Source organism: Strix aluco, chromosome 1 (genome assembly GCF_031877795.1).
Source record: "Strix aluco isolate bStrAlu1 chromosome 1, bStrAlu1.hap1, whole genome shotgun sequence".
NCBI lineage: Eukaryota > Metazoa > Chordata > Aves > Strigiformes > Strigidae > Strix > Strix aluco.
The window spans coordinates 171,493,679-171,511,465 of NC_133931.1; the positions used below are offsets into that span (position 1 = coordinate 171,493,679).

Below are 17,787 nucleotides of genomic sequence, written 5' to 3' on the forward strand. Positions count from 1 at the left end.
GGAAGCTCTGCTCCAAGCAGCTGCTTTCTTGCAAGCTTTTGCACTGCATAGCTGCCTTTCTCCCAGATCTCGTGGCTGCAGAGCCTCCTGGAAGCCCACAGCGCTTTTTCAGCCATTCCAGAAAATTTTAATAGTTCTAGTAAGGGTGAACTCTGCAGCATGATTTATAGGGAGTGTTTTTACAGTGTTTATGTTGGCAGTAGTTTATGTAGAGTTTGAAATATTCACTGAAACCTCTTATCGCTGGAGCTTAAAAACAACAGAGCGCTGATGAAAGTCCTGCGCTAATTGAAGTGGGATTGATTTAGGGCTCGGGCTGCCCAGAAGCTGTGCAAAATGACTGGCTCTTGCCCGGTTCAGAGAGGTTGCTGCAGCCTGAAGGCTCCATGGGGAAGGAGAGACAATTTCGCCCAGCAGTGTGATGGGGTCCATCCAGATTTAGCCATTATGCCAGTGAAGGCCATATCTGGCACCGAGAGCGCCAGAACCATGATGCCTGGGGCTCACATTCATGCTCACAGCCTCCCTGGCCTGGCAGAAAAAGATGATCAGCAGATGCAAGAGACCTGGACAGGCTGGAGCGATGGGCTGAGGCCAACTGTATGAGCTTCAATAAGGCCAAATGCCGGGTGCTGCACTTGGGCCACAACAACCCCCAGCAGCGCTACAGGCCTGGGGAGGAGTGGCTGGAGAGCTGCCAGTCAGAGAGGGACCTGGGGGTGTTGATTGACAGCCGGCTGAACAGGAGCCAGCAGTGTGCCCAGGTGGCCAAGAAGGCCAATGGCTTGTGTCAGCAATAGCGTGGCCAGCAGGGACAGGGAAGGGATCTTACCCCTGTACTCGGCACTGGTGAGGCCACACCTCGATGACTGGGTTCAGTTTTGGGCCCCTCACTCCAAAAAGGCCATTGAATGACTCGAGCGTGTCCAGAGAAGGGCAACGGAGCTGGTGCAGGGTCTGGAGCACAGGTCTGATGGGGAGCGGCTGAGGGAACTGGGGGGGTTTAGTGTGGAGAAGAGGAGGCTGAGGGGAGACCTCATGGCCCTCTACAACTCCCTGAAAGGAGGGTGCAGAGAGGGGGGATGAGTCTCTTGAGCCAAGGACCCAGCGGCAGGCCAAGAGGGAATGGCCTCAAGCTGCGCCAGGGCAGGGTCAGACTGGCTCTTAGGAAGGATTTCTTTGCAGAAGGGGCTGTTGGGCGTTGGAATGGGCTGCCCAGGGCAGGGGGGAGTCCCCATCCCTGGAGGGGTTGAACAGTCGGGTTGACCCAGCGCTGAGGGATCTGGTGGAGTTGGGAACGGTCAGGGTGAGGTTCATGGTTGGACTGGAGGAGCTTCAAGCTCTTTTCCAACCGGGATGATTCTGTGATACCAGCTTGGGAAACCTCCAAAAGTGATTGCTTAAATGTGCTTTTTTTATAACCCAAACCAGCTCATCTCCACAGATATGGTGTGATACCTTATGCTGGTGTTAAAAATGCAGCTCAATGCTATTCCCATTGCTCCTTTCATTGTGCCTTTGCTGAGATCTCAGTGGCACAACTAATGTTTTAATAAAATTAGTGACTTGAGTAAGATCCCGTCAACGTCGGTGGGATTTGGAATAATCTAACCTCACAAGAATCTCACAAAAAACACCCTCCTGCTCTTCTAACATCTTCCACTGAAGGGCAGGACCTGCAGTTGAGGTCTAAGAGTATGAAACGTCTTCAGGTGCCAGCAATGGTTCATCTTGGAGCATAAGGAAGGAATTTATCCATCTGCCATAAGATACCTACTTTATGATCAGTTCCTGACCTCTCTGGTTGTGTCCACCTTTCCTCCTTCAGCATCACAGGTGCCAAGAAGAAGTGGGTGAACAGTTGGGGTGCAAGCAGCAGCTTTGTGTGGGATGGATATTTTTAAGGGTCGTTAAAAATGTAAACTAGAAAAAAAGAGTTGCAGGAGGATACCACATCTTGGACAGGGTGTGCTTCTGGTCTCCTGGTTCCTGAGAGCATGTAGTGAAATTGAGAGGAGCAGAGAGAAGAGCTGGAAACTGAGCTGTGCCCCAGATCAGCTCTCGGAGGTCAGGCAGATGTTGAGATCAGCTCCAAGAAGGGTCGAACACCCAATTTTAGGCAACTAAATCCCACCCAAGTCCCTTAAAAACAGTCTTGGAGGATACCACAAGAGATCTTTTCCTTGTGAGGAGAAGCCAGCACGCTGCACATTGTCCTGCCTCCGCACCACCCCACAGTTGCTCCATACCCCTGCAACCCTCTTCCTAGAAACATCTACTGGATCTCCCCTTCCAGGCAAAAGGGTACTTTATTCCAGGCCTGTTGGTTAGGAAAGATCTTGACTCGCTTTAGGCATCCTACTAGATATATCCTACTAGGTGTATCCTGCTAGATGTATCCTACTAGAAACGGATGGAGAGACAGCCACGGGATTAGAGGCACAGCTACATGCCCCCAATCTTGGTACACAGACTAGAAAATTGAGTGAATTCAGTTGAAACTGAATGAAGCAGGCAGCCTTCTATTTTAAGAGATTTCTGACATCCCTCAGTCTGCACTGCACCACACAGATTTAAAAAAAAAAAAAAAAAAAAAAAAAAGACTTCTGCTACTGGCAGTAAAATTTTGTCTGGCATGTGTAAACCTCTATTAACCTGTGGCCCGTGCTAATGTGCTGGTACAGAGACAAGCCTTACAGTAGGAGAGTCCATCCTGCTGTTATTCCTTGTAATGGGAAGCTTCCAAAAACCAAGCCAAAACAAATATTTGTAGCAAAGGCAGGGGCTGCCCAGAGGGAGCTGCAGCAGGCAGGAATGCTCCTGCCACTGGGCAGGAGGTGACATCATCCGGATTCCTTCACTGAGGAATGCAGGATTTGCCGTCTTCCCTGCCAGTAATTGCTTTTCAAAAACAGACCTACCCAGGGATGCACGTTTCACCCATCCCCTTCCATTGCACAGCAGAGAGGCCGAAGGTTCCCCTGTCCCCCTTCTCTTCCACGGCATTAACGGGGCTGTTGTGTGGACAGGCATGAAAAAGGATGAAATTGCTCATTCCCCAAATCGCAGGTAAAAGCACACAAAATTCCATAAGGGGGAGCAGGACAGATGTCTGGGCGGGGACTGGAGCTGGTGGGGGAGTGATGATGACTCCTCAGGGCTGGCCAGGATGGGGTAGGTGATGGGCTGTGTGTGTGTAGACTTCTCTGCTGGGCGGACTTTGCTGAGAGCTGTAGGAGGAGGCCATGCGCGCTGCTCCGCGATGACCCCATTTCTTGGTCCTATGAAGCCCACCAACCACGTCATGTGTTTTTTGAATTCAGGACTTCACTGTGATGACTGAAGTGAGTTGGACTCGATGGTCCTTATAGGTCCCTTCCAATTTGACATATTCTATGATTTTATGATTCTATGACTGGAATAGATACGCTGACATCCTGGCTAAGCAGCTGGCACCTTGCTTAGTCTGGTAGGGCTAACTCTTAAGCAAAGCCATAATTCCCCTTGGTGTCTCTGTTGGATTGAGTACCCCCACGTCACATCTCCAGTCCCTTGAGCTTACGCTCCTCCACCCCTGACTCTGCATTGGCTCCAACTTCAGTAAACACCACTGGAAATTAATAACGGTCGCTAACATTCATATGTCATCAGCACTTCCACCAGCATCGGTGATGGTAAAGGGGTCAGTTCCTGTGGGATGGAGACTGTTGCCATCATTTCAATAGGTGGAACTAGGTGTAGTTCAGCTGCCCCCATTACGCGTCCAGTGGGGTGATTTAGTGGTTGGAAAGGCTTGAAGTTTTTGCTCTCAGTGCCTGAAAGAGGATGGCTGGCAGGAAACAAAAGCGCCATTCTCCAAGGCAGGGGTAGTTTTGCTCCTGCACTGATTCTTTAATTTTCTGCCAGGTTTTGGAAATTCTTGGCTTTTACAACTGGACAATTAAATCAAGTGCAGAAAAGAAGGGCTCCAGCCAAAGGAGAAAACCCACTTGGTCAGCTGAATTTTTGAAATGAGGATGGAGTGAGGATCTTCGAATGGACAGCAGCAGAGCAAGGGCTGTCTGGGGTCTGGATCTGCAGCCCTGAAGGTGATGAGATGCCATGATCCAGCAGTGTGCCCAGGTGGCCAAGAAGGCCAACAGTATCCTGGCTTGTGTCAGCAATAGCATGGCCAGCAGGGACAGGGAAGGGATCTGACCCCTGGACTCGGCACTGGTGAGGCCGCCCCTCGATGAGTGGGTTCAGTTTTGGGCCCCTCACTCCAAAAAGGCCATTGAATGACTCGAGCGTGTCCAGAGAAGGGCAACGGAGCTGGTGCAGGGTCTGGAGCACAGGTCTGATGGGGAGCGGCTGAGGGAACGGGGGGGGTTTAGTCTGGAGAAGAGGAGGCTGAGGGGAGACCTCATGGCCCTCTACAACTGCCTGAATGGAGGGTGCAGAGAGGGGGGATGAGTCTCTTGAGCCAAGGAACCAGCGGCAGGCCAAGAGGGAATGGCCTCAAGCTGTGCCAGGGCAGGGTCAGACTGGCTCTTAGGAAGGATTTCTTTGCAGAAGGGGTTGTTGGGCGTTGGAATGGGCTGCCCAGGGTAGGGGGGGAGTCCCCATCCCTGGAGGGGTTGAAGAGTTGGGTTGACCCAGCGCTGAGGGATCTGGTGGAGTTGGGAACGGTCAGGGTGAGGTTCATGGTTGGACTGGAGGAGCTTCAAGCTCTTTTCCAACCCAGATGATTCTGTGAGATGTGACATTAGGTGTGCCAGGAGCAGGCCTGCTCATTTTTGGAGCCAGCAGCATAGATAAAACCAGTGGTGATGGATGCAAAGGGGAGCCTGGGATCATGGCAGGGCAATACAATGACATTTTGTCAAGGGTGTGGGCAGAAGAGACACATCTAAGCAGGAGGCAATGATGTAGTTGGTTGGGGTCAAGTCTACATGGAACAGGTTGGCAATGCCATTGGAGAGACCCTCTGTGGCACCTCCAGGGCTTGCTTTGGATATTATGTCCCACCAGGCAAGCCCCTTCCCTCGTCATGTCTCGGCCAGCCTCCATCACAGGGCTGTGTCTGGTGCTAGTGATCGGGGCTCATGGTTTGCAGGATTTACTACTTGAGAGAAGGCAAAAACATATCTCCCTTGTGCTGTTGCCTTTGGGAGAGGTGGAAACAGGGACACCCTGCTCATTTCTGCCTGGAGTCACCCTAGAGACAGCAGAGAGTTAGCCGAGCAGCACTGACATGGGCTCCAGAGGATGAAGATGAAGGTTCCCAGGCTTTGAGGGCAGTAGGGACCCAAAAAGCAGCCAGGGAGAAAGATGACGATGGGTGAAGATCTGCTTTCAAAGGATGTAAGGAAGCTCACAGGCTCTGTATTCATCTCTGCTTCTCTGGCTCCAGCTCCTCATGGCTGCACACACACAGCCCACAGGGCTCTGCCTTGTCCATCTGTGTGCAAACCAACCCATTTTACAGCAATGCTGCAGAACATAATTTGGGTTTTTGGTTCATGTCCCTTAAGTTGTTGCTTCTTAATCTTTCTCAGAAACACAGATGGTGTTGTGGTTTCTTATTTATTTCTGTCTGGAAGCTAAAGGGAGGATGCCTTGGAGAGGAAGGGAGGGAAAGAACCAGAGGTAGAAAGAGTGAATTTTCAAGAAAAACCTCCCACATCTTCATCTTCTTTCCCCAGCTTCTGGTAACGGACAGGTCACTGATGGCGGCTATTCACTCCAGAAAATTTCCAGGGGGTTTCCTGGAATATTGAAATGTGGTGGGCTGGGTGCCCAGCCAGTGACCACCATCAGAGCTGCAGCAGAGGATGGACCTCAGTTAACCAGCAGCAAACCTAGACGTGTCCCAATAGTAGGTCAGGAACCTTGACTTGGCATTTCTAAGGGCTATTTATCGCCAAGTGAAGGAGGACCAGGGTTTTTTTTTCTTTTGCACCCTCTTTCTGTGGCATTGTCCATCCTCTTTCAACTTAGCAACGTTCAGATTAGCAGATGAGGCTGAACTGGCTCTGGGCTGGCAGAGAGCATGGAGGAAAAGAAATGTGAGCACAGGACTGGGAGACTAGGAAAGGGCTTGCTGCATGTCATGGTGAGATTTTAGCATTATTCTGGATTAAACTGTGACTGTAGCATCCTCTGTGTCCCATCCTCAGCCTCACAGTGCAGCTTCATGCATCCCTGCTTGGGAACCACCCAGGTACCTGGTGTGGGGGTGCTTGACCCCTCTGTGCAAGCCCCAGTGATGTCAGGGGCACCTGCCACCACATCCCAGCGGATGTGGTGGAGGGTTTGGTGTGAACAGGGTAGCATGCACTCACGCTGCTCACTTCTCTAGCAAAACCTGCACCCATCTGCCTGGTGCTCTCTTGGGAATATCTCATCCTTCAGGATCAGCCTGTTGTATAAGCAGAGAGAAAAACCTCATCTAGCTGCTCTGAGCACTGAAGTGTTGTTGGCTCAGCCCCACGGCCCTGCCCCTCCATGAACTGCAGAGGTTCCCCTGTGTAAAAGGCGTGGAAGGGCTGTCTGCCTCCTCCTCCTGCATCGCCGCCCCTTCCCCTTCCGACTCAACATGCTCATTCATGAAACAATATCTGTGGGATGGTCATGGGGAGAGGAATTAATGTTGGCGTGTTGTTTCCCGCATGTTGGCCAAGGGAGGTTGTAGTCTCAGAGGGTTTTAATCTTTGTTTTCACAGCTGGATTTGGTATTACCCTTTCTTCTCTCCAGCTTTTTATTGCTGCTCGCTCCCCGGAGCAACCTGTTTCAAAGCAGCATGCACACTCACGTTGAAGCACAACCGTCTGCTGGCTTCCCGAGGGACAGCGAGTGTGACTGTCCACCTCAGGACCAACGACCTGCACATCCCTGTGTGTTCATTAAGGATTGAGGCCATAAGAGATTCTGCTCTCCTGCGGTGGGGGTCACGCAGTGGGTCCTGTGTCTGGGAGGGCAATGCTGCAGCAAGGAAGGTGCCATCATCCCATGATGGTCCTCTGAGAGCATCTGGCTGCAGCCCAGCTCTCCTGGCTCCTTCCCACCTGGCACTGCGTGGGGTGAAGGCAACTGGGTAGCAGGGTCCAGCTCATTCCATCCTTTGGTAGGAGGGGCAGGCAGCAAGGTTTGGGGGTGTGTCTCCCTTAGCCCCATACGTGGGGCATGATTAGACTATGGCAAACCCTCAGGCCCATGGTCCCAACCTAGGAACATCGTGGGCTGGGGGTGCTGTGGGGTTTGGTGGTGGTGGTGTGGGACTTGGTCACGCTGGTGTAGGGTTTGTTAGAAGTTGTGTAGGGTTTAGTATTGGTGGTGCTGGTGTAAGGTCTGGTGGTGTTTGTGTAGGGTTTGGTGGTGCTGGTATGGGGTTTGGTGGTGCTGGTGTAGGTTTTGGATAGCTGGATGTCCAGCACAGCAGACAGGCAGGGCTGTGCTCGTGCCCAGTGGTGGAGTGGGTGGAGGAGGTGCTGCCAGCACCCCCTTGGATACCCAAGGGCTTGGACCTCTGGCGCTGCAGATCTCAGTCAGCCTTTGATCGGAGCATCAGCATGGCCCAGGGCCAGGGGTGACTGGCTTCATTCCCACCTGGATGCCAGCCTAAGGGCACCTTCTCCACCCCACGATCCACCTCTGGAGAGGAAGGAGGAACACTGATTCAACACCCGTCCAGTCCTGCAAGCTTGGGGAACGAAAAGACAAGAGGTCTACCTTCTTGGCACGGGGGACCCGGTGGCGTCCAGATGTGAGGCATGAGCTGACCTCTCTGGCGTCAGCGGGTGGGGGACCACCTATGTAAACACATCCAGGAAGGCTCCCATCCCTTTCCCACCCCGCGTCCGCCTTCAGATCAGACTGGCCAGCCTTCGTGGATGCTCCCATCCCCAGGGCTCCCGGGGAAGGTACTGTACCGCTCGCCCGGCACCGGGCACTCCTTCGGGCATTTCTCTCTCATCTTCTTCTTCTCTGCATTTAAACATGATTGTATAATTATCTCTGTGTATAATTACATAAGTGGTTATTTAAATATTTACTGGTGATACTGGTGTAACAATAAGTCTGTGTGAGCAGAGTAGAAACCTGCTCCAGTCATGCTGGGAACCCAGCCAGAAGAATAGGAAAGCACTTGTAGTAATAACGTTTCCTTTTTTTCTTTATTTTCTGTTTTGTCTGTTATCTAAGAACAGTTGGCAAGAGCATGTCCAACCTGTTTGTTTCCTCATTTATCACATTCGAGGCTCTCTCTCTTCCCTTTTAACTATGTTTAGATATTATTAATAATGGAAAAATGGGCCATAACGTCACATCCAAGTGTCTGGTATTTTTGCTTTGCCATTTGCTTTCTTGTCCTCAGTATCCTTGTTCAGTTAATGTTGGATTTTTTTACCGTGAGGAGGAGTCTGGCGTCCAGGTAGCCAGGGCTGAGCTCAGGAGGACATTTTGGTCATTTGGGGTGGCAGGTGTGCAGCACAGTTTATTTGGGGAGGAGCAGGGATGGGTTTATATGGTGGAGGGAAGGATCTGGCAGCCGTGCCCAGCCCTTTTCACCATTTCACAACACCTGGGTCACCTCACTGTTATGGCTCTATCTGACCTGGCAAGTCAGAGGCTCCTCCAAAGCCAAAAGAGTGGGGAATAGATGCTCCAGCAGTTAGCATTGGGATCTTCAGAGAGATTTGGTGTCTTAGATGTCCTGGTTCAGATAAGATTTTAAGTTTTATCTTACAAGTCCTGCTCCCTGAGCTTTACCTCAGCTGCTGCAAGCAGGCCACTTGCTGAGGCGCTGGGTGATGGGTTTAGGAGATCAGCATTACGTTCTTGGTAGAGCAGAGCGCAGAGTGGGACTCAGCACCCGGAACAGATGCAAATGGACCTTAAATCTGCTCACAAGCATAGCAGTTCTTCCAAATCACCCACCCATGGTCTTTAACCACATGGTTGTTTAAAGCAGTAAGGCGTGAGTTCTGCTCCAAGGACAGTGTAGGACAGGGCAGTCACTTAGCAGTCACAGTGTCTGGCCAAGGCTGGGAGCATCGTGAGAACCAGGCAGAGCATGGGCCTGATTCAGATACCTGGGCCGGATCCTGTGGGTCCGTTCCTGCATCCAGCTGTGGGGCGCTTGCTCGCTGCAAGCTCCTGTCCTTGTTAGGGTTGAGACACGGTTCCTCTAACCTGCACTTTGGTTGGCAAATTACAGATATTTTTGGGGTGGTAAAGAAATGAAGATAACTTTGGATGCAATTCTAATGCTGGGCTTCTCCTGCACTCCAAGGGGTGAAAGAAATATCCACCAAATCCCCAATCCGGAGCCTCCTCCTCTATTGCACTGTGGTTTGGGCAGGTGGATGTCAGCCCAGGATCAAGGTTGAACCTATAGAGCTGAGTCTTTGGCAAAGGGAGCCGTGGTTTGTGGTGGGTCACACTGTCCTCTACTAGGGGAAAAAGCGCCCTTCAGCCAGGGCCAAGGGCAGTGGCAGGGTCTCCCTGGGTTGCTCCAACCCATACAAACCTGTTTTAAATCCTGGTGGAAGAGCCCATCCTGAGGGTTGCTATGTGTAGTGGGGCTGGTTGAAAATCACCATCTTGGCCAGGCGTGTACTGGTTGTCCCGGGTGTTGTGGTGGCTGTCCCTATGTCTGACAGATAAGGCGTGTGATGACAGAGATGACACCATCATTTTTCTCATTGGAACTGCTGCAAAAAAACCATAGAATCAGACTCTCAGTCAGCAGCCTCTCTGTGCAGCTGCAAAGCATCTTCCACAAGAAAACAAAAATCTGTGTGTATTCGCAGGTATTTGCAAGAGGGGTTTGGTGAGGAAAGCCGGGGGAGGTGTTGAGCATGTCCTGCTTTGCTTGTGTGATCCCCAGGGGACACAACCGCTCCACCTTCACTTTGGTTTTGCTGTCTTTACCCTCAAGCTGTGTCTAAGATGTTTGTCCTTATGCAGACTTGCTGGCTGCTCCCATCCCTGGCCTCTCCCCACACTGACACTGTGAATATGGTTTTCACACAGCTGAAAAGGAGGGGAAAACGTTCCTCTTGGCTGCTTGGCCTGAGTCAGGGGCATCACCCAGCTCTTGAATGGAGCCCAGAAGCCATGGCCGAGCTTCCAACCTCTGTTCCCGCTCCCCTCACTCCTGTCTTCTTTTCCTGGGGTTCTTCCAAGCTTCCTCCTGATACATCATCTCTGCCCATCCACAGGTGTTAGGGAAAAAGGGAAAAAAAAAAAAACCCTCACACCTTTCTGGAGCAGCCAAAAATGTGGCTGTTTGACTTTTTTTTCCAGCGTTCTCTAATCTTTCCCATGCACCCTGACCTCCTTCCTCTGCCCCGTCCGCGTTAACGCGCCGCTGCCCGGTGAACTGCCGATGGAGGAGCAGCTGTGGGGGCAGTGGCAGGGGGAGGCAATGTGCTATGAACTTTTGCACGATCGTTTTCGCCAGAGGATGGATTTCCTCTGATTTTTATTGATTTTTTTTTTTTTTTTTCACTCTTTTGTACAAGTTCAGGAAGGTCTACAGCAAGTCAAGCCTGGCTTGGCTTCACAGGGTTGTGCTGCAGGCCAGCCAGGGCTGGCAACACCGGCTGGAAAGTTTATTGCTTCCTGTTATGAGAGCTCGGGGACCTGCGATGGGTCTGCAGGAGAGACACGGGTAGCACTAACGCCAGGTATGACCCCAGCAGGTGTGGCTGGAGATGGCCTTTATATTCCCATTGCTTCTCCAGCTACTTCAGGAAAGGGAAACAAATAGAGAAGGGAATAATTGCTCAATCTGACCTCTGACTATTGAGGCAGATGCTTTCTTTGGAGCAGGAACAGACGCAGGGAAAAAATGCTATAAAAGGGCTTTGCTGAGCCACGTCCCCGGGGCTCTCCACGAGGCCTTTCTTGCCACCTTTCAGTATGTCAGCCCGTGTTATCTTGCCAGCCTTGAAAACTTCAGCAGAAAGGTTCCCATCAGAAAAAAATACGTGGTTTTGTCAACACTGAAATTTATCTCCAGAATGTGTCCATCACAGTGAGATTTTCAGCTGGGAAGGGCTGGAATAAATCACTTCTACTCTCCAGCCCAGGTTTAAATGCTTCCTATGGGCTTTTGTACTTTGAAATTTAAATCTTACGGTTATTTAACCATATCAGGGTTGGGGTTTTTTTGTCATTTTCAAAGTGAAGTGCTTTTACCTTTCAGTCAGTGATATCCAAAGAAAACATTTCACTGTTTTTCAGCAGAAATATTATTCATTCTGCTACTGGCCTTGTTTTTTTGATCCAATCACAAACTAATGCAAACTTAACAGAAACTCTGTTTTCTGACTTATCTTCTGGGCTAGCTGAGGCACAACCGTGGTCCAAATGTCATGGCAATTCAGAGCCAGAGTTTATATTTCAAAGTGCATGAAAGAAATCAGCCTTCACCTCGTTTTCAAGCATCCTTACACTAAGCAGCCACAATCCCCCACGAGCTTTAGAAAAATGTGTGAGACGAGATTTTCTCCATTTGGTCCTTGCAAGAGCCAGAGACCAACCACAACGTCCTGATCCAGATCAAAATCTTCTTGAGTTCATCCAACAAGCAAAGCTGGATGCAGAAAAAAGAATCAACCTAATGATGAATAGGTAGAGACCTTGTCTCTCTGTCATTCAAATGACGCATTTGTGCTGGAGTTGTCATCACCACTGTCCTGAAAAGTCCGCACAGAGGTTTGCAGTGAAGCAGATTTTAGCAACAGACACTGACACAGCCTTTTCTGCCGCCTGTAAATTTTTTTTTTAAAGAGAGTTAAGGTTTTGGCTGAGTTCTTACGATGTGAGCCCTGATTAGTCCTAGATCTTGGGAGGATGCCCAAAGCTCTGGGTGAAGCAGGGAAGTTTGCACAACTGAGATCTCTTTCTGCGTTAAGCTGTGGAGCGTGGTGGGACTGAAAGGGAGCCTGGAGGCCCTTGGCCCGGGGTGGTTGAGTTGAGCGGCACTGCAGCCATTCCAACCTGCTCCCTCCTGTCTCTTCTTTGCAGTTCCTGAACAGGCCCCTGGGATATCCACAGTTGACTCTGATACCATCAGCCACAAACAGGGTTGTTGGTTCAGTTACTGTTTCGTGAGCAAACGGGCTGTTTCTGTGGCTGGGAACAGGAACTGTCCCAAGGTGCGGCCCTTCCACCCATAAACCCAAGTCCTATCCCAGGATGTTGCTTCTGCCCTTGCTGGAAGGGGCTGTCCTGTCCCAAAGCACCTTAACACAAGAGACATGGCTCTGTGTCCCAGCAGAAGTCCCCAGCCCAGCCAGCAGGACACAACTTGGGTCCTTGTGTTGCTGAAGGCTCTGGAGAATCCAGGTATGAAGAAGGAGCTCCAGTGGGTGCTGGTGGCCTCATTCCCATCAGGAAATGGAAGGCAGCCTTGAAGATGCCCCAGTGAGATGCACTCTTGGACCTCTCTGAAGTACTTGGTTTACCTGGTCCTATCAACCAGGGGATGAGCCATTAGAAATGTCAAAGTTGCAATGCTGACTTGAACCGAACTTGTCAAAAATGAGCCCAAGTCCTCTTCCAAACCCATCAACCTCCCCACACCTGTGTGCTCAGAGACCAGCAGCTCTGAAAACAGCAAGGACAGCATCAGGACAAGGCGGATTGGAGGAAAGGAGGCCGCATTGAGAAAGGAGGTTGTCACTCCCTGAAGCACATCTTTACGTCTGGGGAAAAAAATCTCCATTTAAAGCCCTTCCCAGAACTGTGGTGCTCCGCTAAAAGGCATGGGGCTGCAAGTAGCAGTCCAGTCACACTAGAGACACTAATGAAATGAAAAACTGCCTCTTTTTCTGTGTAGCTGCAATGTTTTAAAGTGCCACCTTCGCTTGCAAAGATAAGACCTCAGCGTGCCTTTCTGTGATTCTATCGTTCACTGGCTGTAATCCCCCAGATCCTTTTTTCTCTCTAACTGCCACCAAATTACTGACTAATAAGAATAATAACAAAATTCAGCAGTTCTGCAGCGGACTTTAAGACTATGCAAAAGCGGGGAGAATATTTTCCAAGTCAAGTATTTCCTTTCCGGCAGTGCCTTTGCCACCCTTTCCATCAAAAACCTCTTTCAGAGCAGATCGCACCCACAGCCACCAAGGCAGAAGATGTGTCCCGCATCCCACATCCAAAGGTCAGAGAAAAAAGGTTAGTGAAATTAGTCAAAGAAGAAAGGATAGGAATTAAAACTGCTGCTTCAGTCTTTGTCCTCATTTGTGATACTCAAACATTTTTGCTTCTTAGACATGAAATTCTGTAGTCTCCTAAGCCCAAATCCAACAAGTAAGGTAAAAAATTGATACTCTTAATTTATTGGAATTTTGTGACATTTGTCTCAACACAGTGATGTTGCTTCCTGGGTCTTGTTTGAAGAAGTGGGCTTATCATTTGAACAAAGATGCATTTCTTCATTTCATTTAGTTTTAAAGCAGATCTGATGAAAATTCAAAAGGTGAAAATTAGAGAAGAAAATGAACTCTCAGTGCGATACAGTACAGGGCTTCCTAGATTTGTGGCCAGAGTGGATAATTATGGTTGCTGCTTATCACTGACAGAGCAGGGAGATATTATACCAGGTCTCATTATCATTAGGGATGGGAAGGGAGTCAAAAGGTGCCTATTACTGTTTTAGCCTGTACATTCACTCGTGGCTAGAAAAGCTCCGTTTGCTCTCCACTGTCTCCTTGGGAAGAATAAAACACTAACTGTTTATAACTGTGTACATACCCCTGCCGTCCTCTGTTATTACCCATATAGTAAAGGTTTTGGCTTTCACACAACCTGTTTGGATGGTGAAAACCCAGCTAAAGCATGCAGGAGAAAATGCATGGGTCTGGCTCTGCCTCCAGCCCTCTGCTTCCTTCCCTTCCTTCCTTCCTGGGCAATGGTTTGGCCCGTGGGTGATGGTTTGGTGATGGGAACCACTCGATTCCTTCCAGTGTGATGGCTGGATCTGCTGGGCAGGAGGCTGGAACAGAAGCAGATGTTTCGTGGCTCGCCTGAAGCATGGATGCCCCAAAAAAACTTCCACCAGATGAGATTGCTGTGTGTATAAATAACCCACATGGTTAGAAAGCAAAGGGCCTGGAAAGGCTGCATGACTCATGGGACAGGGACCATGCTGAGCTGCCTTTTATCTCCATTGCTGCCCACAGCCCTGCAGAGCCTGGAAGCTGTTCTCAGCCAGTTATTTTTAAATAACTAATAATACTTCTCCGCAGCTCCATCCTGCACCGGCTGGAGTGGGTGGAAGTTTCACCAGTTCTTTGATGGGAATGAGATCTTGGTGGCCATCCCTCAGGTCTGATGGATCTCAGAGGACTTGTCTTTCAGAAGTAGATGGTGTGACATGTGCTGTGGGGTCCCCGCCTGAGGGGTGACACACCCAAGGACCACATGGTGGCCCCTGCAGAGGTGACCACAAGGTGACCCAAGGTGTCCTCAGACTTGCAGGACCATGCAGGCAAGGAGGTCAGTGCCCCAGCGTGCTGGAGGCCAAACCTAACACCAGGAACATGCATGGGGAATGTGGCCGTGGCTAAATGCACATTTTCTCCTCCTCAGACGGGTCCTGATGGGAGATCTCCAGGGAGGTTGGAGTGTTGCTGGAGGAGATCTCCAGCCCTGGTGCTCTCCTCTGAAACAAGCTCCCTATCTCCCCATGTCCTTTGAGAGGGCAAGCTTTGTTGGTGTGCTATGTGCTTAAGTTGAAGCATGCAGCCAGGGTTGTGATAATTTAGCTTCTTTAGAGGCTTATTCCCCCAAAATGCCTCCCAAAACCTGGTTTCCCTAGTGTGGCATATTCCCCCAAGGGTGTGTTCATCCTTACGCCTAACTCAGCTGATAGGGCTTTTCCACTTGCCTATCATAGATGGCTACTTCCGAACAGAGCATTCACTTATCACTGTGTATAAGCAGTTTATAACTTAAAACCTTCAGAAAAATTACTGCAATACGTCCAGAAATGCTAGCACCCCTGGAGACCCCATTAGATGTAATGGGGTTGTGCCACACAGCCAAGCTCTGGCGTCAGCAGAGGCTCACGTGCTCCTGGGCTCTCGCACAGCAACTTTCAGCAGTCAGGTCGAAGCGTTGGCCAGCATGGAGCGGTGCAGGAGATGCTGCTGCTTGCAAGAGCATTGGTGCGAGATGCTCCAGCAAGCAGGAATTGCCCCTCCGTGTCCCTTCAGGCTCTTTGGGAAACCAGAGGTCTGACAGCAGAAGGAATATCCTCCTTTGTCAGGACCACAGATGAAAGTTCCCGATAAACCATATTGTTTCAAACATCCCCCTTGATCAAAATGTACATCTTCCTCTGCTTTCTCCCCTCAAAGACTGGGCCTGATCCTTTTTGTGACTTCTTTGCTGCTGCTGTCGCTTCTTCCCTTCTCCTCCTCACTGGCCCTTGGGGACACTTTCTGCCTTAACTCTCCTTTTCCATCTCAGCGTCTACCTGGAGCCCTGGTCCCACTGGAGTGACAATGACAGGGCTCCCCAGGAGCGGAGCAGGGATGAGAAGGGGATCCTTGGACTATGTAGATGGAGAATTTCTTCTCCACTTACCTTAGGCTTCATGTACATTCCCATACTTCTTGTTGCTTCTTCCCTCTGCAAAGAAGCCAAAAAGTCTCTGTGTGTGCTCAAAACACCTTCCCCGTCCTTCATCTGCTCTCTGCTCCCATGCCCCAGCCTGGAGAGCGGTGCACCACTTCTTTCAGAGAAAGCCTTGCCTGGGGGTGCAGCAAAGCAGGAGCTTCAGAGCCGTTCTTCTCACTAGTGAGCCTTGCCTCCTTTTTTTACTATTTTTTTTTTCCCCCAGCAACCAAGGAGGTTTTGCCAAAATGTGTTTTCCACATGTTCCCTATTAGTCATGCTCTCTGTGTTACAAATCCGTCACCAGTGCCACTAACTGATGCTATTAATTTACTTCCAACTGGCTCAAGAGCTCAGCAGCGAAATTCCAGGCAGCGTTCCTAAAACCAGACCCGGCAGCTTGTTTGGATTTAAAACTGATGCCCCTTTCTTTCCCGGTATATATATATATACATATACAGCACCTTCTCTCCTTCTGCCAAGGCTCGGTGAGGGGAAGAGGGGCCAGGGGCAGCGGTGGGACCTCCCGGCGGTGGGTGCCCGGCCACGGCAGAGGCGGGGTCTGACATCCCGTTAAATACTTCCTTGAGCTCCGGTTTCCAACCGCTGGGGCATGGCTGGACCGAGGCGGCGGGGGTTTATCTAGGGAAAGGCGGAGGGCTGGAGGCACAGGAATGTCAGCGGAGGAGGGAAAGCCGCCGCGAGAAGCACCATGTCTCTGTAAGTAGATTTTTTCCCCATTGTTTTCCCTGCAGCTTAACGGTGTAGGAACCATGCAGAAAGGAAAGACATCCAGCTAGCACAGATTTTTTTTTTTAATTATTATTCATTTTTTTCCTTCTTCTGCTTATTTTAGACTCAGGTTTTACGGCTTTCCCAGGTCCAACAGTTGTGCTTGTGATCGCGGGTTTCAGGAAGTAACTGTGATGAGAATGTGGAGCCAACAGCTCGTTCCTGTACCTGGCTACACACAATTTTCACTACTGCTGCTGGTCCAACTCCTCCTTTGTAGCTGTTTTGAAGTGAAACTTGTACCCTGTGTGCATTTCATACACTGCGTGTCAGCTAGTCTGGAGGTGACACGTGAAGGTAGATGACTGAATGGATTTCAAAGCCAGAGGGAGGGTGGCTCCTCTCATGGGATCTCTCTGGCAGGTAATTTAGCTACATGAACCACCTAATCTAATCCATCTACCTGATGCAGATCCACACCGACTTTTTTTCCCCATGGAGCAGGACTGTGTAACTTTCCCACTGCATGGAGGAATTAGGTCTGAAGCACACAGAAGATGCAAAAAGCCACTTTCTGTGCTTTTCAAAAATCCACTTTCTGTGAGACACAGTCTTTTCCTAGTACCGTCCTATTCATCAGCAAAAGCGATGTAAACAAATCCTTCCTTGGAAGCTTACTTGCCTTATAATTAATTCCAAAATATAATGGTGTACTAACCCCCTCCAAGCAATTAGAAGCATTGAAATCTCTTAGCATAGTCTTTCTAGTCAGTGAGTCGCAAAAAGCACTGGAAGTTTAACTGAACTGATCGTAGGAGGGTTTTTAAACTCATTTCCTTCAGCTCCTGCTCTCAAATACAGTGCCAGGAGAGTGGGTGGACACACGGGAGTGTGATGTCAAGGTGTGATCATAGACAGAGGCAACAGCGGGGTCCCAGGGGTGCAGAAACAGCTCGAGGCTGTTTCCCACAGTTGTTCCTGAAGATCCAGATGTGCACGGAGGGCCGAGCCGCAGTGTTGATGGCAGGACCAATAGCTCAGGCTGGTGGCTGGTGACCAGAGGTGGTTTTCACAAAGCAACAACCCCCACCACTTCTGTTATTTTGCAATTTCTTTCCTTTTCCTTGACCCAGGTTTGTGAGTGTTTTGAACCAATGCTATCAGGTGCTCCCTTCTAAAATATGTCTCCAGAGGAGACGGTGGGTGCTTTGCTAATAACCCTGAATAATATTAGATCAAAACTTGAATATTTACTCCAAAACCCATCATTACCTTGGTCAGATGCTCCCTGCCCCAGCAAATGGATGTTGGGAGGCAAGTCTGAGCTTTGGGAAATGTGTCCTTGAGTAACACTTGCAAAATGGTAAATTATCCTCGGTGTAGAGCTCATAAACCCTTTAGGTGAGCACTGAAATTATAAATGAACTGCTCCACAGTTT

The 17,787-nt window shown here is 49.9% G+C and overlaps 1 protein-coding gene across 5 annotated transcripts in view; it reads left to right on the plus strand.

Annotated features, from left to right (window-relative positions):
- The window catches only part of GJC2 (gap junction protein gamma 2), a 39,134-nt gene that overhangs the window by 12,653 nt on the left and 8,694 nt on the right, over positions 1-17,787 (plus strand). The window contains exon 1 of one of the 5 annotated variants that reach the window (XM_074845419.1): positions 16,276-16,336. The exons of the other annotated variants lie outside the window; for them this stretch is intronic. The gene's annotated coding sequence lies outside the window, so the exon portion shown is untranslated. Of the gene's footprint in view, positions 1-16,275; positions 16,337-17,787 lie in introns of those variants that run through there. 5 annotated transcript variants of the gene reach the window in all.